The 25,097-nt window shown below is 49.8% G+C and overlaps 1 protein-coding gene across 1 annotated transcript in view; it reads left to right on the top strand.

Annotated features, from left to right (window-relative positions):
• Nucleotides 1-25,097, top strand: part of setd2 (SET domain containing 2, histone lysine methyltransferase) — a 232,785-nt gene that overhangs the window by 181,104 nt on the left and 26,584 nt on the right. The gene's annotated exons all lie outside the window — the stretch shown is intronic.

Raw genomic sequence — 25,097 nt, 5'->3', positions numbered from 1 at the left:
ATGCAGCAGTTTTAATGGGGTTTTTTTTCCCACTGATCTTAACCTACTCAAGGTTTGAGTGGATGTTGATTGCATTGGCCTCCTGTAGCCATTGTGCTAGTCTGGCCTGAGCCAGATATTTCTATGCCTGATGAAAAAGGTGTTGGAATATGTATGTGGCATTGTTTAAATGCTAATGTTTTCAAGGGGCAAGTTTCGAGGATATACAGTTCCCAGACAATTTGATTAGTTCCAATGTCCAAACTGGCCCTTTTGATATTGAGCCCACCCCTTTTCTTGTAGACCCAACATACACCTTTTAAAAATCCCAAATTTGATTAAAGTTCGTAGTTTCTTCCATGCGCACTTTAGGATTTCAAACTTTCTGGTAGATAGTTCCAAATTAAATTCCCTTTCCTATGAGTCCAAACACTGGGGGGAGGGGGGGGTCTCCATTCATTTGTGTCCCAAAGTTTTCCTTCCATCGGTTTCAATTCACAGCACAGACTGATCCCACAGCCCTTTACCTTCTGGGTAAAATGAGGGGGTTTTCGTCCTCCCCTACATAATCCCCCATCTGACACAATCAGACACCACTCGAGTGTGTCAAAGTTCAGGGTGGTGAGAAAACCCTAGGTCTCCCAAATTGCCCAACTTTCCCCAGTTTAACTCTAAACTGATCCCGTCGATATATATCGTAATTCCTTTTAACGCAGTACTAAACACAGAAATCCAACAGGTTACAATACACGACAGCAACATACATATGTGTACTTAAGGTTACAGCAGTAATTGTACATTGAGTCTCATTTCAGTCTCAAACGTAAAACAAAGAAACCTGCCCTGCAAACTCCCCAGGAGCCATGTATGAAAAACGCAGTCATCCCTGGAAATAACAAAACCGCCTAAGTGTCGCGGTCAAGCTTTGTTTACACACCTTGAGTGTTTAGCAACGGCTCTCCTGTCTGTGTAGTAGCCTGAGGAACTGCGTTCTTTTTCTTTTTCTCCTGAGCTTACAGCTTGTGACTAACAGATAAGCTACAATCAGGAGTTGGCCGATTACTAAGGCATGCGATCCCACCCGGATCCATGCAGGTATGTCTGCCCGTATTCCCAAATCCCACCATGCTGGGGGTTTAATCTGGGCAATCTCCCCTGCTAGAATTTCAGTTTTCTGCTCCATGGTGTAAAAATGTTTTTGAGACAAATCCACTGCCTGGAGGAGGGCTGTAAGTTTCTCAGGTCGTGGGGCAATGGGATAGCCAAACTGGGCGACATATTGTTGTAGATGGCTGAGGTTGTTTTGTACCGTGAGGTGAATCGTGGAAGGTTCAGGGATGGGTGTGATTCTGGTGTGTGCCACTTGAACCTCTGCCCTGGGTTTAAAGCAAAAGCTGCTGTACAGTATTGGACACCACCGTGTTCATACCGTTGGGCACTTGTGGTGACACAATATGTCCCACCGCCTACATATGCTACCTGTGGAGGCATGTGGTTAGAGGCCATTACCTCCATTGTGCAGTTGATAGGCTCTGCCCCAGCAGTGCTGAACCGGCATTATGGCCTTGCAAAAGCGTTCAAGTGCTGGGGGTACAGGATTACCTGTGCTCCCCTGCTCCGACAACCCGAGAGGTCTGTACCTGTCACAGTGTGCTCGCACATTGTGACATAAGGTGGGACCTCTTGGAATCGAACATGCACCCCTCCACGAATGACTCCCACATTCTCCACTCGGTACAGGGGTGCTGGTCGTGGGGACGCCCCCATCACGGGCATCCTGACCACCATACCCTTGATGGTATGGTTTGACTTTCCACAGTCCACCGGTACCGGGTAGGCTTCCGACGCTACACGAAGTTGGCAAGGACTCAAAACATTATCATAAGGGTGCAGTGCTGCTAACTGCTGGTTGCTAATCCAGGAGGGGACCTGTCCCTGTCTCAGATCCTCGAGGTTACTCCGTCCCTCTCCCAGCAACCAAGCCCCATAGAGCACGCACACCTCATTTTGGGCGGCTTGATCGGAGGCGTTTCTATCCTCCAGAATCAAGGCGTTTATAGCCCTGGCCGGCGCCTCCAATTGAGAGATAATCTCCTTTAAGTGAACTGTCATTGCCACCTCTTCGTGGAGCGCGGATCCCACTACAGTATTCTCGTCCCCCAGGACTTTGCGCAGCTGATTCTTTAACCCATTTATCTGGAGGGCCAGCTGCATGTTATCCAAACTGTTTATGGCGGACGCCCCGGTGTTAAACCCCGTGAAAATGTCATTTAAAGTGCCACGCTTCTGCCTGCCCGGTTCGGCCCTATCCCACTGTTTATACAAGTCTGTCACTTTGACATCCCCGAAGTCCAGTTCATAGAACTTCCAGAACATCTCCCGCAGCAGAGCCTGGTATAACAACTCGGTTTCCCGGGGACACCACGTAGGTAGGCGGACTTCTGTCAGATTTAGCACCACTGATGCCACCGCGTAGTGTACCCCCTGATAAAGTAGTTTCTCAGTAGGGACCAACACTAAACCATTCCCCGGCCCCCTGGTTGTTGTCGGGCACTCGTGTGGGACGGTGGGCTTGGCCGTGGTGGGGGTTTTCTTTCCCGAACTACAAGTTCGGTGGCGTTTACTGGTACCCGGGGATTGGGGATCACACACGCCTCCCCGCTGCTATCCCATACCACCCCATCCCCGACATCCTGCCATCACCTATAAAAAGCAATGGAGACCCCCTCTGAACACACGCGAGTGGATCCCCACATACACAAATAAATTCCTTGGTCGTACGCCCACCATTTCTCCCAGCACACCGTTACCCCGCCAGATGACCCCATGATGGTTCGGTAGGTATCATTATCCAGACGTTCCCAGTCCGAGTGTCGGTCTCCCATGTCCCTCTTGAGCTTTCTGAGCCACCACCACCGTCCCAGAGGTATGTCCCCTTGGCAAGTTAGGCATACCTTCCTGCCTTCTGTCACTCTCTGGAAGTGGCCACAGTGATCTCCGGGCAGGGGATGGAGGCCTCTCCGTAGGTAAAGTCCTTATGGTTGGAGTACTTGGTGGAGTTCGATCCCAACCACCCAGGCCATTTCCCCTCGTGGGAGTAGGTGACCCGGCCATCCGCCGCCGGAGTCCCTTCTCCTGTGGTCACTGACGGCGCTCTGCCCCCGGAGCATCCGAAAACTAGGGAGTCCTCGGTGTCCCCTCGGTGCCCGGTGCAGATCCTTAGCGATACCAGCATCACTAACGTCTAGTAGGGAGGTGTTGACATCTGAAAGGCAAGAAGAACATGGCTTTGCCTTGAGAGACCTCTCCAGGCTCAGCCCACTTAACATGTTCCAAACACAAAAATGCTGTACCCAACCGTCACTGCCTTACCTAAACACATATACTCACAACACAAAGTAACAAAACAGGAAGGGAAAATATACACACCGCAACCCGTCCCCGGGTGGCCAGGCTACATCCTGTCACTGTACAGGCATCGTCGACCACTCAGCTGACCGTACCCTGGGGACCAGGATGCCCTCCGCTGAGGGGCTCGTATGGTCCCCCTTAATGAGTCTTGTGCTGCCCTCCAAGGCCCTCCCGAGCCCCGGATAATCAGTGGGAGACCCTTGCTAGCGCAACAGAACACTCTCCCTGTTGTCTTTCGCCTTATCGGTCTGGGGCGGGAGGCTAAGTAAACAGGGGACCACGGCGCCCTGGGCTGTGGCACTCTGTTACTCCTCCTTACTGTCGGTGCAGAGTCCCACGTTATGGGCTGCAATGCCATCTCCTCCACCTCTTGGGCTAGCCCCAGCTGATCCACCATGGGAGGTTCAGCTTCCCCTTGAACCTTGCTTATGGTAGAGCCTTTCTCCCTACTTCTGTTAGTGGGCTGGGAACCTCTACCTAGTGGTGGGATAGCCTTACAGGAGCAGTGAACCAGCCCTGGCTGTAGAGCTTCGGGGCCCGCTGCCTCCTCCGGAGCCTCCAAATCTACCGGGGCCTGTTCTTCCCCCAGTGCCTGATTCCCTTCCCTTGCTCGTCCCCTCTGTTTTTTTACCTCTTTTGGGGTCAAACAATTTACACTGATTAATGTGATACCACTTCACCCGGCGAGGCAGTCGAACCGCATAGACCATAGGGCTAGCCTTGTCGACTATGCTATATGGTCCCATATATAATGCTTCAAAAACCCCGACCCGAGCATAGTTCCTCACCATGACCTGGTCCCCTATCTCCCATTCGTGGTGTTTGCTGGATTCTAGCAGCAATCGGTTACTCTGATGCTGTCTGCCCATGTTACTAGCAGCCTGACAGCGAATCTGTTTGAGGTGTTCAAACAGGTTCCTGACAAACCGGTCCCGGTTCACCTCTCGGAGCTGCCCTTCGGTGAGAACCGGCGCCAACACATGCACTGGGGTTCTCATGATCCGGCCTGTCATCAGCTCATGGGGTGAGTACCCTGTGCTCTTTGACTGACTGGCCCGGATTCCCATGAGGACCAACGGTAAGACCTCCACCCACTTGTTCGGTGAGTCTCCCGTCTCCTTGCGCAGCCTTTCCTTTAGGGTCTGGTTCAGACGTTCTACGGGGCCTGAGGACTGAGGGTTGTAGGCAACATGCCATTTGGCTCTTATCCCCAGCACCTTTAGGGTGGCCTGCATCATCTGGCCGGTGCAGTAGCTTCCCCGGTTGGACTCCACGATTTGAGGCAGACCCCACTGAGAGAACACCTCCCTCACCAGGATTTTTGCAGTCCCCACCGCAGTAGCTGTTCGGCGAGGGAAGGCTTCCACCCACTTGGAAAACACATCCACCAGGACGAGGCAGTATTTATAACCTCCCTGGGCGGCCGGTAGGGGTCCGATGTAGTCGATCTGGATCGACTGCCATGGTCCCTCTACCCGCCTGACGTGTCCCATAGACGCCTTCCTTTTCTGAGGGTCTGGGTTGTTTGCAGCGCAAACCAGACAGCCCGCACAGAAGTTGCGGATGGCTTCCCGGAGGTCTGGCCACCACCCTGCCTTTTCTACCCGTTGCCAGGTAGATTCTGGCCCAGGGTGTCCCGCACCTGGACCCTCATGGGCCAGCTGAAGGAATTCCCTCCGGTGTTGTGGCGGCACTACCCATTTGTCCCCTTTAAACAACATGCCTTCCCGCACAGCAATATCTACAGCACTGTATGGGGCCCTCTGCCTTTTCCCCCCTTTTGATAGCAGCCAAGGCAGCCTTCAGGATCGGATCCTGCATCTGGACTACTTTAAGGTCCGGGGCCGCAGCCGCCCTACGCTCCCTTGTGTCCCTGGCTTGCTTCTTGCTGCTGCTATCCTGCCTGCCTCGTATGGGTCCCATGGGCGACCTGTGCGAGCACCTTCCCTTGCCAGCAGGTCTGCCTGCTGATTACCTTCCCCCCATGGCTCAGTTTTAGAATGGGCCTTTACCTTATGGATATATACATCCCCGGTTTCTCCCATTGCAACCACGATCTTTTCGAGCAGGGGTTTGGTCACAAGGGGCTTCCCATCCGCAGAGGTGTACCCCCGGCGTGACCAAATCGCCAGATACTCTGTACACGAATTGCAAGTAAACATGCTGTCCGAGCAAATCGTGTATTGGGTAGGGAACTCCTCGGTGTGTGTGACCACATACATCACCGCCGAGAGTTCCGCCTGCTGGGCGCTCAGGGTGCATGGGAGTTTTAGAGCCAAGGCAATTCCTGCCTTGGGATCCCAAACTCCGCAGCCCGTGAGTCTTGTACCCGCGGACACTGAACTGGAGCCATCAACGTAGATCTCGCGGCCAGTGGGGTGTATCCCTGTACCAAAGTTAATGTCCCATACTCCCTCCACAGAGCATCGATGCGGCTGCCCTGGATAGATTAAATTTGCTGCGAGCCTGGGCTCGCAGAGGCCCTTGACCTTTAAAGTCATTTGGGAGAGAAGGAGGGTCCAGCGAGTGATTCTAACACTGCTCACTGTCCCGTCCTTAATCCTCCCGTCCAACAGCATCTGCGTCGGGGTGAGGAGTGTAATGGGGGATATCCCGGTAAAGATCTGAGCTCTCTTTACTGCCCAGTGGGTGGCAAGCAAGTGCCTCTCACAATTGGAGTATCCCTTTTGTACCTCCGTGAGGACCTTGGAGGAGTACACCACTGGTCTCAGCTGACCGTTTCGCTCCTGGAGCAACACTGCACTTAAGCTGTCGCCACTGGCTGCCACCTCCAGGAAGAATTCCTCCTCCCCATCAATTGCCCCTAGGGCTGGTGCTACCTGCAGGTCTCTCTTAAGACGGACAAATGCTGCCTCACAGCCCTCGTCCCATTCCCACTCGACCCCCTTATGTAGGAGTCTGAGCAGAGTGGCGGCAGTGGCTGCATAGTCCTCGATGAAGTCCCTACAGTAGCCAGTGATTCCCAGGAAAGACCTTACCCCCGACACATCCCTAGGGACAGGGAGTTCCTGCACTGCCTTTCTTCTAGCCTCATCAATGGCCCTTTCTCCTGCCCTGATCGTCAGGCCCAGGAATTTTACCTCTCCTAGACCTATCTGGGCTTTCTTCGGGTTAACTTTAAAACCCCCTTCCTTCAGTAAGACCAGCAGTTCGGCCAGCAGTGGACCGTGTTCCTCACTGCTGTCTGTGAACAACAACAGGTCGTCCACATACTGGACCAGCTGGTGTGGCTGGCTGAAGCCTTTTAAGCAGTTCGCCATGCATTGGTGAAAGATGCTGGAACTATTATAAAAGCCCTGTGGGAGGCAGCTCCATGTATATTGCTGTTCCCGGAAGGTGAAGGCAAACTTGTACTGGTCTTCCCTCCGTACAGGGATAGACCAGAACCCGTTGGATATGTCCAACACTGTGAACGTGATTGCGGATGCAGGGATTTCCCCTATCAGATCCGCAACCGCCGCTACTGTGGGGGCACAAGCTGGGATATTTTTATTGAGCACCCTATAATCCACCGTAGCCCGCCAAGAATTATCCGGTTTCCTAACCGGCCAAAGCGGGGAGTTGACATAGGTGGCTATGGGTCTCAAAATACCCTGCTCGACAAGCGAGCTTAAAGTTGTCTCCAAGTCTGCTTCTGCCTCTCGGGGAAAGCCATACTGCTTTTGCGGGCGGGACATGGGATCCCCATCTATTCTAACCTCCACTCCTGTGACTCTCCCAGGTCGTAACCCCCTTTTGACATCATTGTACACAGAGTCCCTTTTCCCTGTTTCTTATCAATAACCATGACTTCTCCCTCTGCTCCCGTGCCCACTGTGCCCCATAGACAGTGATTCCTCAAGTCTACTAGGATCTGGCGAGCGATGATGAAATCAGCCCCCAAAATCCCTTTTCCCACCTGCTCCCAGTTCATCAGGACGCACTTCCATTGTGTTTGGAGTGCTCCTAAACGAACTGCGAGCGGGACTGAGAAAAACCCAGCCTTCTCATTACCGGTGAACCCAACTAGTTGATACGGCACCCCGTTTGATAGAGGTGAGGTTGCGGGGTCCTCCGAATGGACTATCATGCTGGAAGCACCAGTGTCCAAAAGGTAGGTACCCAATACACCCTCAACCTCCATCTTGACCCAGGGTCGTCCCCAGGGGTCGTATTCTAGTGGGCACAGGTATGCAGGCTGGGTCTGGGCTAGTCACGGCCTCTGTACTGACAGGGTTGATGGTGCTTCCCTGCCTGTTGCCGTGGCTACCTTCCCAGTCCCCTCCAGCGCTGTCCTCACTGCAGCTACTATCTGGTCAAGGGATGGTGAGGAGCTCACTCCACTTCCCCCACTCTGGGCGGCTTCTAAAGAACTTCTCCCCCCATATCTCTTTACTGGGCTCCTGCAATCCCTTTTAAAATGCCCAGCTTTCCCGCACCCGTAGCACACTCCCTCCTTATCAATCGAGCGGCCACCCTCCTGGTGCCATTCCCTTTTGGGAATCAGGTTGGGTTTTACTTCATTTACCCGACCTTTGGAGGTTTTCTCCTCCTCCCCTCCTCCATTCCATTGGACCAGTGCCAGTTGCCTGACCACTGCTTCCTCGGTGAGGTTGGGGTCCCGGGAATCGAACCACAGTTCTGCCCTGGCCTTGAGCCGGGACAAGCAGTTTGCCACCAGCATCCTCAACCAGCGGCCAGTCTGTACCGCGGAAAGATTCGCCCAGTCGAGGAGCTCCCCACAGGCTGCGTGGTATACCACCCACAGCCTGTCCGCAAACGCCTGCGGGGTTTCCCCTGCGAGCTGCCTTGTCCTTTCGACCCGTTCGAAAGGACTGCCGTCATCGAAGCCCATAGCCTCAAGGACGGCCCTCTGGACCTCAGTAAATGTACGCTGTCCCCTCCGGCATTCTGCCGGTAGGGCCTGGTACAATTTGCTGTCCAAAGAGAAGAGCAGCAGCTTGGCTGTCTCCTCCTCGTCAAACCCATTAATTTCCCCTGCCTGCATCACCTCCATGAAGTGGATAGACGGGTCCCCACTGCGAGTGAGTTTGGCCAAATGGGCCACCATGGCCCTGAGTGATTGAACTACATGGGGAATAATAAAGTCTCTCTCCAGCGCTCCCTGACCTTGGCCACCTCCCTGTGGAGGACCGTACTTGCGCTGCCTGACCGGGCACATCCGTCCTGGTTCAGGATCTTTCTGCGCTGGTCCCTCTACCTCCGGCTGTCCCACCATACCCGGTGCAGCAGACAGTGCCTGGTCGCCTTTACCCGACCTTAACTGACCCTCGGCTGGAGCCTCACATCCCTGCTGCCAAACGGGACACATTGGTCCTGCCCCCAGCCCTGGGAATGCTACTACCTGCGTGCCCCGCCCCTCCTGGTACCCCACCGGACAAACCACCGGTGCCTCAGGAGCTGGTCGGGCGCCTCTTGCCTTTGGATTCTCCTCTACCCCACAATACTCTCCTTTGTCCCCTGTGGACCCTCCGGGTCATATCAGGGCGACCATCCCCTTTGCCTGGGATAGAGCGTGGGTGAGAGTTTTAATCCTCTCCTGGCAGGGACCGTGATCTGCAATCTCACTGCTACTGGCCACTTTATAGGCTGCCTGTACGTCTTTTAATTTATTCTCCAGTTCCCAAATTTTCTGGGTGTACCGAAAGTTCTGTTCCCGGAGGGACCCCTCACTACCCTTGGCCTCAGTGACCTGACACTGAAGATAGTCCCGGCTATTTCGGAAGGTCTCCTCCAACTGCCGGTTCCTTTGCTGCTCCCCAGCTAATTCGGCCAGCAGGTTGTCCCCAACCACAGCCCGGATAGCAGAGAGCTCCTCTGATTTCTGAAGACTCTGTTCCAAGTCCTTCACCCGCTGGTCGAGCTTTCGGACTTGGCGGGTGAAGCAGATAAGCCAGATGGCCTTTTCCACCTTGTGGTTGTGGCCCTTCCCTGCTGTCCACTGGGCAGCAGCATCCACTGGGCGCTCTGCCCGAGTGAAGGCTTGCACCCAAGGTTTGGTGATGTTCACCTTGTCAAAAATGTATGAGGAATTTCTCTCCTCCATTTTAGTTTCCTCTCTTACCACCTCATCTGTTATATTAACATCTACTGTTTGCTTAAGTCCCTTCGTGGTCGCCATGTTCTGTAAGGGGTTTTCACAGGGTTGTTGTTGTGCCTTGGGTGTCTCTCTCTGGGCTTCTGCCCTCGCAGCTTATGCCTGGCCTGTGAGGTACCCTGAGTGCTGCAAGAGCACCCCTGGAGAGACTGTGTCCACAGCTTATGAAGGGGGTTTTGAGACTCGTGTGTCCCCACAGCTTATGCCTAGCCTGTGAGGCACCTGTGAATGTCAAACACTCCTAACCCCTTCTTCCCTAGCCTGTGACACACAGTTGAGCGTTTTCGAGGCGCTCCTAGCTTCCCTTACACGGTTCTGACATAAGACTCACGATCAGGAGATGTAATACAATAGAACTGAGACAAGGTGATTCCAAGAGGAACTTTAGGCTTCCAATTTATTTGATAAGGTGTAACTCAACAAATGGCAATACACCAACAAAACAATCCCCCTAAATCCCACTAAAACGGACCCAACGAAAATCTTTACACCAGTTTAGCAGTACAATGCCCAACCTCCCACCTTTCCTGGCCTAACTGAGTTGGGAGTTCTGGGGACCAGAGGTTATACTCACTACTGTGCCTTCTGCAGTCTGGTGGTTTGTTTCTTCTATCTTCGGTGTCTTCGGACACTGGTTTTCCTTCAGTGTCGTGAGGCTTGCTGGTTGTGGTTGTTGGATGACGAGGGCAGGGAAAATCATCACTTCTTTTTCACTACCTCAGAAACCCCTTTTTTATAGCCAGATTATCCAGTCCGCCTCTCCTGCTGAAGTCGATTCTTCTCATTGGTGGACTTTTTGATTTTGAAAAATGCAGCAGTTTTAGATGGGGTTTTTTTTTTCCCACTGATCTTAACCTACTCAAGGTTTGAGTGGGTGTTGATTGCATTGGCCTCCTGTAGCCATTGTGCTAGTCTGGCCTGAGCCAGATATTTCTATGCCTGATGAAAAAGGTGTTGGAATATTTATGTGGCATTGTTTAAATGCTAATGTTTTCAAGGGGCAAGTTTCGAGGGTATACAGTTCCCAGACAATTTGATTAGTTCCAATGTCCAAACTGGCCCTTTTGATACTGACCCCACCCCTTTTCTTGTAGACCCAACATACACCTTTTAAAAATCCCAAATTTGATTAAAGTTCGTAGTTTCTTCCATGCGCACTTTAGGATTTCAAACTTTCTGGTAGATAGTTCCAAATTAAATTCCCTTTCCTATGAGTCCAAACACTGGGGGGAGGGGGGGGTCTCCATTCATTTGTGTCCCAAAGTTTTCCTTCCATCGGTTTCAATTCACAGCACAGACTGATCCCACAGCCCTTTTCCTTCTGGGTAAAATGAGGGGGTTTTCGTCCTCCCCTACAGTGCAGTAAGACCTCCCTGCTCCTATACTCAAATCCCCTAGCTATGAAGGCCAACATCCCATTTGCCACCTTCACCGCCTGCTCTACCTGCAAGCCAACTTTCCATGATTGATGTACCATGACACCTAGGTCTTGTTGCACCTCCTCGTTTCCTAATCTGCCGCCATTCAGATAATATTCTGCCTTCGTGTTTTTGCCCCCAAAATGGATAACCTCACATTTATCCACATTATACTGCATCTGCCATGCATTTGCCCACTCACCTAACTTGTCCAAGTCACCCTGCAGTCTGTTAGCATCCTCCTCACAGTTCACACCGCCACCTAGCTTAGTGTCATCTGCAAACCTGGCGATATTACATTCAATTCCTTCATCTAAATCGTTAATTTATATTGTAAATAGCAGGGGTCCCAGCACTGAGCCCTGCGGCACCCCACTAGTCACTGCCTGCCATTCTGAAAAGGATCCATTTATCCCGACTCTCTGCTTCCTGCCTGCCAACCAGTTTTCCATCCACGTCAGTACATTACCCCCAATACCATGTGCTTTAATTTTGCACACCAATTTCTTGTGTAGGACCTTGTCAAAAGCCTTTCGAAAGTCCAAATACACCACACCCACTGGTTCTCCCTTGTCCATTCTACTAGTTACATCCTCAAAAAATTCTAGAAGATTTGTCAAGCATGATTTCCCTTTCATAAATCCATGCTGACTTGGACCGATCCTGTCACTGCTTTCCAAATGTGCTGCTATTTCATCTTTAATAAATTGATTCCAACATTTTCCCCACGACTGATGTCAGGCTAACCGGTCTGTAATTATCCGTTTTCTCTCTCCCTCCTTTTTTAAAAAGTGAGGTTACATTAGCTACCCTCCAGTCCATAGGAACTGATCCAGAGTCGATAGACTGTTGGAAAATGATCACCAATGCATCCACTATTTCTAGGGATGATACTGAACACACTATAGAAATTCTTCCCCCTCTCTGCCTTTCACACTATTACTATCCCAGTCTACATTAGGACAGTTGAAGTCCTCCATTATCACTACTCTTACATTCTTGCACCTCTTTGTAATTTCTCTGCAAATCTGCTCCTCCATAATTTTCCCACTAGTTGGTGGTCTATAGAATACACCTAGTAGTGTAATGGCACCTCTGTTATTTCTTAACTCTAACCAAATAGATTCTGTACTTGACCCCTCCAGGACATCCTCTCTCTCCAGCACTGTAACATTCTCCTTAATCAGCCATGATCTTATTGAATGGCGGTGCAAGCTCGAAGGGCCGAATGGCCTACCGCTGCACCTATTTTCTATGTTTCTATGTCTATGTTTCTATGTTAACCAATACTACCACACCACCTCCCACCTTTACTTCCCTATCTTTCCTGAACAGCCTATATTCAGGAATATTTAACACCCAACCCTGCCCATTTTTGAGCCAGTTCTGCTATTGCCACATCATATGTATGTAAACATTGTAACTGTGTAAGACTTGCCACCAGAGGGCACAACTGTTGGAGGTCCAAGGGACACCTGCACATCTTGTGCAAGGGAGTATAAAAGGTTGTCTGCCATGCTGCTTAGGCACTCTGGTGTTGTATTAAAGAGACTAAGGTCACATCAGTTTTAGCTCACAGTACTCAGTCTTGTGGAGTTCTTCCATACTTAATAATTGGCGACGAGTAACAGATTACAAACTTTCATGCGGTCATGGCTGCTGTTGGTATTTTACAGAGATTTGTAAAGGGTGATGATTGGGAAGCCTTCGTTGAGCGTCTCAACCAGTACTTCATGGCCAACGAGCTGGATGGGGACGATACAGCGATCAAGCGCAGGACGATGCTGCTCACCGTGTGTGGGTCCACAATATACAGCCTCATCAAGGATCAGCTAGTACCGGAGAAACCAGCGGAGAAAACATATACAGAGTTGTGTACGCTGGTTCGGAACCACCTCAAGCCGAAGGAGAGCGTCTTAATGACCAGGTATCACTTCTACACGCACCACCGCTCCAAGGGCCAGGACGTGGCGAGTTATGTCACTGACCTGAGACTCCTTGAGAGAACTTGTGAATTTCCTGGATTTTTGGGGGAAATGCTGTGGGACTTTTTTGTGCAAAGCATCGGCCACGAGGTCATTCTTCGCAAGCTGCTGTCCGCCGAATCCCTAGATCTGAGCAAGGCCATCACGATAGCCCAGGCATTCACATCCACGAGCAATAATACCAGACAGATATCTTCCCAGCATCGAAGCTCATTGGCAAGTATTGTGCATAAAATAACGTCGCTAGCAGGCAGAACTGCATATGGCAGGGCCTACACGTCTGCAGCTGCAAGACCTAGGATGACTCAGAGTCCGCCATCGGGCGTGAATGCAAATCCATTAGTACCATGTTTGCGATGCGGGGGTAATCATCGAGCCCATCAATGTCGATTCAAGCACTATGTGTGCAAAGGTTGTGAAACAATGGGGCACCTCCAGCGAATGTGCAAGAATGCTGCGGCTCACCACGTGGCAGGGTGGGCAGAGGATGATCGATCCGGCACGGATCACACAGAACAAACAAGAGCGGCAACTCAACCCGAGGAAGAAGTGTATGGGGTACACACCTTCACCACCAAGAACCTCCCTATCATGCTGAAAGTCAAATTGAACGGTATTCCGGTATCAATGGAGTTGGACACGGGGGCGAGTCAGTCAATTATGAGCCAGAAGGCTTTTGAGAAACTGTGGGACAAGGCCAAAGGCCCAAACTGAGCCCGATTCAGACAAAGCTGCGCAGCTACACCAAGGAGCTCATACCAATCATTGGCAGTGCAGCAGTTGAGGCATCGTACGATGGAGCTGTGCATGATTTATCACTGTGGATTGTACCAGGCGATGGCCCAACGCTATTTGGCAGAAGCTGGCTGGGAAAGATTCCTTGGAACTGGGATGACATTAAAGCACTATCTTCAGTGGATGATGCTCGTGAGCCCAAGTGCTGAGCAAGTTTCCATCGCTATTTGAACCAGGAATCAGCAACTTCACAGGAGCCAAGGTGCAGATCCATCTAGTCCCCGATGCAAGGCCCCTTCATCACAAGGCTCAAACGGTTCCATATATGATGAGGGAGAAAGTCGAGATCTAACTGGACAGACTTCAATGAGAGGGAATCATATCACCAGTCAAGTTCAACGAGTGGGCCAGTCCGATTGTTCCGGTGTTGAAAAGCGATGGCACGGTCAAAATCTGCGGAGACGACAAGGTAACGATTAACCAAGTCTCGTTACAAGACCAGTACCCACTACCCAAGGCGGATGACCTGTTCGCAAATTTAGTGGGGGGGAATTCGTTCACCAAGTTGGACCTAACCTCCACCTACATGACACAGGAGCTGGCTGAATCTTCGAAAAGATTGATGTGCATCAACATGCACAAAGGACTGTTTATGTACCACAGGTGCCCTTTTGGGATTCACTCGGCTGCTGCCATCTTCTAGATCAACATGGAGAGTCAGCTGAAATCGGTTCCGCGCACCGTTGTGTTTCAAGACGACATCCTGATCACCAGTCGTGACATCACCGAACACCTGCACAACCTGGAAGAGGTTCTAAGTTGAGAGTGGGACTCAGGCTGAAACGCTCCAAGTGTGTTTTCCTGGCGCCAGAGGTTGAATTTTTGGGGAGAAAGATTGCGGCAGATGGCATCAGACCCACGGACTCAAAGACAGAGGCTATCAAGAATGCATCCAGACCACAAAATCTGATGGAGCTGCATTCGTTCCTGGGATTCAACTATTTTGGTAACTTTCTACCCGGGTTAAGCACTTTGCTGGAACCGTTGCACATGTTGCTACGTAAGGGTGACGTCTGGATTTGGGGTAAATCACAAGAGACAGCCTTTGAGAAGGCCAGAAACCCACTTTGTTCTAATAGTTACTTGTACTGTACGACCTGTGTAAATGATTAGTGCTAGCTTGTGATGCATCTTCGTATGGGGTCGGCTGTGTGTTACAGCAAACCACTGTATCGGGCAAACTTCAACCGGTTGCATATGCGTCTAGAAGTCTGTCTAAGGCTGAAAGAGCCTACAGTATGGTTGAGAAAGAGGTGTTAGCATGTGTATATGGGGTTAAGAAAATGCACCAATACCTATTTGAACTTCGGTTTGAACTTGAAACCGATCGCAAACCGCTCATTTCGCTGTTTTCAGAAAGCAAAGGTATAAAACACCAATGCTTCATCCCCCATCCAAAGATGGCCATGAACATTGTCCATCTATGACTATGTTATCTGCCACAGACCAGGCACGGAGAACTGTGCTGATGCCCTCAGTCGGCTACCATTACCCACTACCGGGGTGGAAATGGCGCAGCCCACAGACTTGCTTCTGGTCATGGATGCTTTTGAGAGCGAGTGGTCACCTGTCACTGCTTACCAGATCAAGACCTGGAGCAGGATCCTGTGCTATCACTCGTAAAAAGTTGTGTCCTCAAAGGCAGCTGGTCGGCCATCACCGGGGAAATGCAAGATGAAATTAAGCCATTTCACCGACGCAAAGATGAAATGTCCATCTAGTCGGATTGTCTCTTATGGGGTAATTGCCTGGTTTTGCCAAAAAAAGGCAGGAAAACATTTATACGCAACCTACACAATACCCATCCAGGCATAGTCATGATGAAGGCTATAGCCAGGTCGCATGTTTAGTGGCCTGGCATTGACTCGGACTTAGTCATGCGTACACCAGTGCAACACGTGCTCACAATTGAGCAATGCACCAAGGGAGGCTCCATTGAGTCTGTGGTCATGGCCCTCCAAACCGTGGTCCAGGATCCACGTAGATTTTGCTTGCCTCTTTCTCGGAAAGATGTTTTTAGTTGTAGTGAACGCTTAAATGGACCGAATGCATAATCATGTCATCCAGCACATCCACTGCCACCATTGAAAGCCTCCGGGCTATGTTCGCCACCTATGGTTTGCCCGACGTTCTTGTCAGTGACAATGGACCGTGTTTCACCAGCTCAGAATTCAACGAGTTTATGACCCGCAATGACATCAAGCATGTCAGGTCTGCCCCGTTTAAGCCCGCATCCAATGGTCAAGCGGAACGGCAGTCCAAACTATCGAGCAGAGCATGAAACGCATGACGGAAGGCTCCTTGCAGACCCGCTTATCTCGGGTTCTGCTCAGTTACCGGACGTGACCCCACTCGCTCACTGGAGTTCCCCCTGCAGAGTTGTTAATGAAGAGAGCACTCAAAACCAGGCTCTTTCTAGTCCACGCGGATCTAAATGATCATGTGGAAACCCGGCGTCACCAGCAAACCATGTACCACGATCGAGCCGCTGTATCGCGTGACATTGATGTTAACGACCCTGTGTTTGTCCTTAATTACGGTCATGGTCCTAAATGGGTCACCAGCACTGTCTTGGCCAAGGACGGGAATAGAGTGTTTGTAGTCAAACTATTGAATGGACAAACGTGCAGAAAGCATTTGGATCAGACCAAACTGCGTTTCACCGACAACCAGGAACAACCTGAAGAGAACATCACCATCATAGATCCACCAACACACATCCAACCAACAATCGACCTCACTGTCAATCAAAAGGATGAACCCACCATTCCCAACAGTCCTGTTAGACCAGCCGTGCCGCAGTGCAACAATGGTCCGACCAACTCACCCATGTCAGAGTTTGAACTCAGACAATCAACCAGGGAGCGTAGGGCCCCGGATCGTCTCAACTTGTAAATAATTTGTATCAAAGACTTGGGGGGGGGGGGGGGGGCGGGGGGTGATGTTATGTATGTAAATATTGTAACTTTGTAAGACTTGCCACCAGAGGGCGCAACTGTTGGAGGACCAAGGATCACCTGAACACCTCATGCAAGGGAGTATAAAAGGTTGTCTGCCGTGCTGCTTAGGCACTCTGGAGTTGTATTAAAGAGACTAAGGTCACATCAGTTTTAGCTCACAGTACTCAGTCTTGGGGAGTTTTTCCATACTTAACAATTCCCATGTGGCTATTTGCACCTGCAGCTCACCAACCTTGTTTACTCTGCTTCGTACGTGGTAAACCTATCTTAGATCATCTTTTTTGGTCTGACCCCATCAAATACCTTACTGTTTCGTGCTTTAGTGTTATCTGCCTCTTCCAATCCTTTGTGCACCTTGTTTCTCCTTTCTAATGCTACATCCTGGTGCTCAACCTGTTAACTTACTTTAAACCCTTCCCAACAGCACGAGCAAACCTCCCTGCAAGGAAATTGGTACCAGCTCTGCTGAGGTGCAACCCATCGGCCTGCATAGGCCTCACCTCCCCCAGAACCAGATGCAATACCCCAGGAATCTGAAGCCCTCCCTCCTGCACTATCTCTCCGGCTATGCAGTCATCTGTTCTATCTAACTATTTCTATACTCACTCGCGCATGGCATAGGGAGTAATCCAGAGATTATTACCTTTTGAGGTCCTGCTTTTCAATATTCTTCGCTCCCTAAAATCTGCCTACAGGACCTCATCCCTCTTTCTACCTATGTTGTTGGTACCAATATGAGCCACGACCTCACCTTGCCCCCCTTAGAGTGTTCTGTAACCGCTCAGTGACATCCTTAACCCTGGCACTAAGGAGGCAACATACCATCCTGGAGTCATGTCTGTGGCTGCAGAAACGCCTGTCTGCTCCCCTAACTATTCAATCCCCTACAACAATTGCTTTCCCTGTCTTGCCCCCCCCACCCCCCATACAGCTGAGATACCCGTGGTGCCATGGACATGGCTCTGGATGTACTTTCCAGAGGAACCATCACCCTCACCAGTACTCAGAACAGAATACTGGTTGGAGAGCGAGATGCACTCGGAGGACTCCTGCACTATCTGCCTGGTCCTCCTCTTTTGTCTGGGAGTCACCCATTCCTTCTCTGCCTGCGCACTCTTTATCTGCGGGGTGACCACCTCCTGAAACGTGCTATCCACAAAGTTCTCAGCCTCGCGGGTGTACCTCAGTAACACTAGCTGCTGCTCCAGCTCCAAAACCTGGAGCTTGAGCTTCTCCAGCTGGCGACATCTCCTGCACACGCAATTTTCCAGGATTCAGGGAACCACCCTAGAATTCCCACATGGCACAGGATGTGCATTCCGCTGGACCGAGCCACCCTGTCATGCCTTTATTGATTGTAGGATAAATATTGGCCAAGACACTGGGAGAACTCCCTAACTCTTCTTTGAATAGTGCTGTAGGATCTTTTATGTCCACCTGGGAGGTCGATTTAATGTCTCATCAGAAAGACAACACCTCTGACAGTGCATTTCTGTATTGGAGTGTTAGCCTCTGGAATGGAGCTTGAACGTACAGCCTTCTGACTCGGAGGCGAGAGTGCTTCCACTGGACCACTGCACCTTTTTGAAGGAACGTTTGGTGAATATGATGTGTGGGTGCACTCGTATGTGGTGTAGTTGTAATGGATCTGCTGGCTGATGTAGCACCCTGGGGATGTGCATAACTGATAAAGCCCAAAATCTGGGAAATATCCTATCCTACCACACCTCTCACACCCCTCCATTAAATATTTTTCCATGGTTCTTATCCAACTCTGTACCAGCAAATTCAAATCAATTAATTCCATTCATTCATCACACCCTGAGTAAAGTAGTTAAATCTGACCTATCTTTTACCTTCCCTCTTCTGTGTTTGAGGCTGTGTCTCCTGTGTTAAACAGTGTGATGTTTATACTCTGTGTACGCTTTATGTTCTTGAATCTTTCTATACGGTCACCCCTGAGCCTTTTCTTCCCCAGTGCCAATCTGTAAATCCCAGCCCTGAATGCTTCAATTGACCCAGCATTCACAACCTTTTGTGTGAAAAAATGCTTTCTGATTTCACTGCTAAATGGCCTGGCTCTAATTTTAAAATTATGCCCCATGTTCTGGATTCCCTCACCAGAAGAAATAGTTTCTCACTATCCAACCCATTGAATCCTTTTATCATTTTAAACACCTCAGTTAAATCACCCCTTAATCTTCTACATGCAGTGGGATGCAGTTGTCGGTGCCTCCTCACTTCCAAATCGACCTCATTTTCCCTCCTATTCTTTTCAGCTTTGCTCTGGGCCCTAGGCGTAGCTTTCCAACAAAAAAACACAACAAATATGAAACACGTTTTTTTTTTAATCTACTGTGGGTTGCTAACCATCTATGGTTGGATTTCTGTTGAATTCCTTACAGCAAATGTCACAAAGTGTTTTGAAAAGCAGATAAGTTGAGTAAGGAGAAGAAAATAATTGTGGAAAAGAGACCAAAGACAGAAATCCGAGACACCTGGTTACTTCTTGTTCGCCGCCTTATTTTGGACCTTGATAGTGTCTTGGGCTTGGGCCTTTACTATGGTTATCAATTGAACCCCCTTTTCACCCAACTCCCTCTTGCTTCCATCTTGTTATTGATTAGTCCCGACTTTGACTCCATAGCCGCACACGTTGGGCATAGATTCCTCTGCCTGTTCCTCTCGACCGTGATGATCAAAGTTGAAAAGAATGGAACAGCTGCCCCCACATTTGCTCTTTAATCGCATGCAGACGCTGGAAACCAAAATCTAGAATTAATTCCGGCCGGCAAGCCAGCGGGAGAGAGATGACAAGACCTTGATGCCTGTGCCTCTCTCAGCTACTATTTCCATTTAAAAGAAGCAACATTCTTCCCTTTAGATTTTTCCTTATCTCCTTCCTCTCCTCCAGGCACAAATTCCACCTGGGATACAAGTCCACTTGTACCAGCCCCCACCCCCAGATACCCCCACCCTAAGTGGTCATTCGCCATGTGTCAAGCTGGATGATCACTGTTAGCGGGCTGGTCGATTTGTTTTTAAACCATTCCCTTGCCTGACGGGGGTAGCAAAGAATTTAACAGCCCATTAACGTTAGAGAAACTTTTAACTGGTGGGCGGGTCAGTAACCAGAGGACACAGACTTAAGATAATTGGTAAAAGAATCCGAGGGAAGATGAGAATGTTTTTTACACAGCGAGTTTTGATCTAGAATGCACTGCTTGAAAGGGTGGTGGAAACAAATTCAATAGTAACTTTCAAAAGTGAATTGGATAAATACTTGCAAAAGGCTATGGGGAAAGAGTGGGGAAATGGGACTAACTGGATAGCTCTACCAATGAGCCGACACAGGCACGATGGGGTGAATGACCTCCTGTGCTGTATGATTCTATGATTAGAAGTTTTATATATGAAAGACAAGGGTTACCCAGGAGTAAGTTACAGCTAGAATCTATTCGAGGGTTATCTATGATATATCAAAAAGGTGACTGGTCACTAAATTCCAAAAGCACTGCGCCTGGAGGGAGCGCTGTCAGTGACATGTTACAAGATAACTTGAAGGCATCAGGGCATGACCTAAGGTCACATGACAACTAATGTTCCTTCGAACTGTTTTTTTGTGTGCGGTCCTTTAGCACGCACGGTATCTTTTCCAGCAGCAACAGCCGGTGAGCGGCCTGCGGGGACCTCCTGATCAGTGCACGGCCACATGCCTAGGGGGAACATTGGTGATGGCCCGAAACTTACTGGCAGTCAACCATCAAAATAAGCAGAGTAAATGTCAGAACAGAAAACATCAACAGAAGTCAGACTCTATGCTGAAAAGAAAACCACTGAAATATGAAGAACAAACTTTCAGCCACCATTCAACTGTCCTCTTCCCCCTCCCCGCCCCCAACCAGCCCTTTGCCTCCTCCTCCCCCCTCGATACTTGGTAGACGATGGTTGGTTAACAGTGAGTCCAAGTAGGTAGTGATTCTGAAACCCTGAAGAAGCAGTGGGATTGTCGCCATTTTATTGAATCGAGTGGCTTCTGCTGTTCCTGGCATGTGACTCAAATGCCAGTGAATATTACATTACATAGAATATACAGCACAGAAACAGGCCATTTGGCCCAACTCAATCTATGCCAGCATTTATGCTCAAGCTTCCTCCCATCCTTCCTCATCTAACTTTGTCAGCATACCCCTCTATTCCCTTCTCCCTCATACGCTTGTCCAGCCTCCCCTTAAATGCATCGATACTATTTGGCTCAACCACTTCCTGGTGGTTCCACATTCTCATCACTCTCTGGGTAAAGAAGTTTCTTCTGAATTCCCCATTTTATTTCTTGGTGACGAACCTATATTGATGGCCTCTAGTTTTGGTGTGGAAACACTCTCTCTGTCTACTCTATCAAAACATTTCATAATTTTAAAGACCTCTATTAGGTCACCCCTCAGCCTTGAAGAGAATAGAGACCCAGCCTGCTCATCCTTTCCTGATAGGTAAAAAGAATAAGAATTGCATTTATATAGCACCTTTCACGGCCTCAGGACATCCAAAGTGCTTTACAGTCTATTGAAGTGTAGTCACTGTTGTAATGTAGGAAATGCAGCAGCCAATTCACACTCGGCAAGGTCACATAAACAGCAATGTGATAATGACCAGATAATCGGTTTTAGTGATATTGGTTGAGGAATAAATGTTCACCAAAATACCGGGAAGAATTCCCTGCTCTTCTTCGAATAGTGCCATAGGATCTTTCACGTCTGCCTGAGAGGATAGACGGGTCCTCAATTTAATAACTTATCTGAAAGACAGCACCTGCAACAATGCAGCAGCCCTTCAGGACTGCACTGGAGTGTTGGCTGAGATGATGTACTCAAGTCTCTGAAGTGGGACTTGAAACCACAAACTTCTGACTCAGCTCCCAAGCAGTTAGAATTCGAGAGGCTGTTCAGTCACATTACTGGGAAGTCAGGAATGGGTAGTATATTCTGATTGTGTGCACACTCCCCTCTGACTCATCTTAACTTGGCAGAAGGGTTGAGAACCAGAGGATACAGATTTAAGGTGATCGGCAAAAGAACCAAAGACGATTTAAGAAAAAACGAGTGGTTGGGTTCTGGAATGCACTGCTTAAAAATGTGGTGGAGGCAGACTCAATCTTATTGTTCAAAAGGGAGTTGGATAAGTATCTGAAGGAAAATAAATTACAGGGCTACGGAGAACGGGCGGGGGAGTGGGACACGCTGAGAGTCGGCACGAGCACGATGGGCTGAATGGCCGCCTATGATTCTATAACCATAGTTTGCAGCTGTGCTGTGTGCACTTCAAGGAGATCAGTGGAGGGGCTGAGAGAGACCAACCACGCCTTCAATATATCAAAAGTCCAGGGTATTAAGGGTCAGGAGCAAAGTGGGAGGTACAAGTTTTACAGATCCTAGCCCGTCATCACACAAAGGGCTGGAAATTACCATTGAGATTTATCTACGGTTCAGAAAGTCACATTCACTCACTGCTCAATCTCTTATACCCTCAGTATATCAAGCTCCCTCGGGACCTTGCGAGAGAGAAACCAATCAGACAGAGACTGTTGCCTGATTACTGTTCAGTAACCCCTACTGGAAAGTGTGGCTTTAAAAAAAAAGATATTTGATCTCAGGTTGTGGGTGTCACTGGTAAGGCCAGCATTTATTGCCCATCTCTACTTTTCCCCTAGGAATGAGGTGCTGTGCCTTCTTGAATCGCTGCAGTCATTGTGGGGATGGAGCTCCCACAATGGTGATAGGAAGGAAATTCAAAGGTAACGACCCTCCTTAAGCTACTCATTGGCTCAACTGAACCGTCGAGAAATCGTTGGGTTTTTATTAATTTTATTTGGAGGCCTCAGTTAAGGATCAAGGTTCAAAGGGCAAGATATCACCTGGGCTGAAAGGAATTGGGGAGCAGTGTAGGTAGCACTTGGGATTTCCTGATTTACTGATTTTAATACTGTTCTTTTCATGGGTGTGATTCAAGGAGATAAGAACATAAGAAATAGGAGCAGGAGTAGGCCATTTGGCTCTTCGAGCTTGCTCCACCATTCAATAATGTTGTGTATGGAGAAAGAGTCAGACTGAACACTGTGAGCTCAAAGTGATGTGTGACCGTAGTCTTTTATTGCAGGTCTCCAGAGTGCCTCTCCAACCTGTGAAGCCTCCTTAAATACCTGTGCTCCCAAGGGATTATGGGATCCCTTGGGAATCCAGGGGATGAACCCTCCGGTGGCTGTACAGAGTAAATACAAGTCCACATAGATCACAACACTCCCCCCCCCAAAGTCAAAAGTGTAACTATTTACAATGTGAGTCGATCTGGGGCCCCTCTTGCCCTGGTTGATCGTCTCGGTGTGAAAGCTGGTGTTGTTGAATCATTTGTTGGGCCCTCGCTGGGCTGCTGTGCAGCTGGCCTTTCTGGGCTGCCTGGTGTGTTGGGCCCTGCTGGGCTGCTGTGGATGATGGGTTCTGCTTCGTGGTCAACAGTGGTGCCGGTTGCCACTGGTGTGTATGTTGGGAGATCAAAAAAGGTAGGGTCCAAGGTGGATTGCTCAGGATAGTCCGTGAATCTGAGTTTGATTTGGCCCAAGTGTTTCCGGTGAATGAGTCCATCTGAAAGTTTGACCCGAAACACCCTGCTCCCCTCTTTGGCAATGACAGTGCCGGGAAGCCACTTGGGACCTTGTCCATAATTTAATACAAATGCAGGATCATTGATTTCAATCTCGCGTGACACATTTGCGCTATCATGGTATGCACTTTGTTGAAGCCGCCTGCTCTCTACCTGTTCATGTAGATCAGGGTGAACTAACGAGAGCCTTGTCTTAAGTGCTCTTTTCAGTTCAGTTGAGCAGTTCAGCAGGTGGGATTCCAGTGAGTGAATGGGGTCTCGTGCGGTCGCTAAGCAGGACTCGGGATAGGCGAGTCTGCAGTGAGCCTTCAGTTACCCTTTTCAAGCCTTGCTTGATGGTTTGCACTGCTCTCTCTGCCTGACCATTGGACGCAGGTTTAAACGGGGCAGATGTGACATGTTTGATCCCGTTACAGGTCATGAATTCTTTGAACTTAACACTGGTAAAACATGCCCCGTTGTCGCTCACCAGGACATCGGGTAAGCCGTGAGTGGCAAACATGGCCAGCAGGCTTTCAGTAGTGGCAGCAGGCGTGCTAGCCGACATTATCTCACATTCAATTCACTTGGAGTACGCGTCTACAACCGCAAGAAACATTTTACCCAAGAACGGGCCTGCATAGTCGACGTGTACTCTAGACCACGGTTTGAAGGGCCAAGACCATAAACTTAGCGGCGCCTCCCTGGGTACATTGCTTAACAACGAGCATGTATTATATCTGTAAACGCAGGACTCTAAGTCCGCATCGATACCGGGCCACCACATGTGGGCTCTGGCTATCGCTTTTATTGTGTTCCTAACACAGATGAGACTGCACTCAGGGAGGTTAAAGTAATATTGACCTCAGTCTTTATTGAGACACTCCAGAGTGAGGAACAGGCCTTAGGGACCGGCTAATATACAGTGTTCCCAAGGGATGCTGGGATCCCTTGGGACTTCAGGGAATGCGCTCCCTGGTGGCGGAACATGGGAGTGCATGCTTTACAGATACACAACATCACTCCCCGCCAAAGTCAAAGTGAAAACTATTTACAAGGTGAGGCGGTCGGGAGCCTTTCTTTCCCTGGTGGACCGCCTCGGTACAAATGTCTGTTCTGGGGTGTTGGCTGTACCCTCGCTGGGCTGGCATGTTGTTGGCCCTGCAGGGCTGCTGGGTAAGCCTGGCGTTGCTGGGCTGTTGGGCGTGATGGGTTCGATTTCCTGGTCCGGCGTGGTGTCATTGATCCTTTGGGTGTGTGTTGTGCGCTCGAAAAAGGTGGTGTCTGCTGTGGGCTGTTCAGGGCAGTCTGTGAACCGCAGCCTCGTTTGGTCCAGGTGCTTTCTGCAAATTTGTCCATTGTCTAGTTTGACTACAAACACCCTATTCCCTTCTTTAGCTATCACCGTGCCCGTGATCCACTTGGGACCATGTCCATAGTTTAGCACATACACAGGGTCATTCAGAGACACAATGGCGCGACCATCGTTTACATTTTGTTGTTGCCACCTGCTCTCTACCTGATCATGCAGGTTGGGGTGAACCAGCGAGAGTCTGGTTTTAAGTGTTCTTTTCATGAGTAGCTCAGCCGGGGGCACCCGTGTGAGTGAGTGGGGTCTCATGCGGTAGCTGAGCAGTACTCGGGACAGGTGGGTTTGGAGTGAGCCTTCTGTGACTCGTTTGAGCCTCTGTTTAATTATTTGCACTGCCCGCTCTGCCTGCCCTTTGGAGACTGGTTTAAACGGGGCCAAGGTGACATGTTTGATCCCATTGCGGGTCATGAATTCTTTAAATTCGGC

The sequence above is a fragment of the Pristiophorus japonicus genome, chromosome 1 (assembly GCF_044704955.1).
Source record: "Pristiophorus japonicus isolate sPriJap1 chromosome 1, sPriJap1.hap1, whole genome shotgun sequence".
Lineage (NCBI taxonomy): Eukaryota > Metazoa > Chordata > Chondrichthyes > Pristiophoridae > Pristiophorus > Pristiophorus japonicus.
This window is presented reverse-complemented; position numbering and strand designations above follow the sequence as displayed.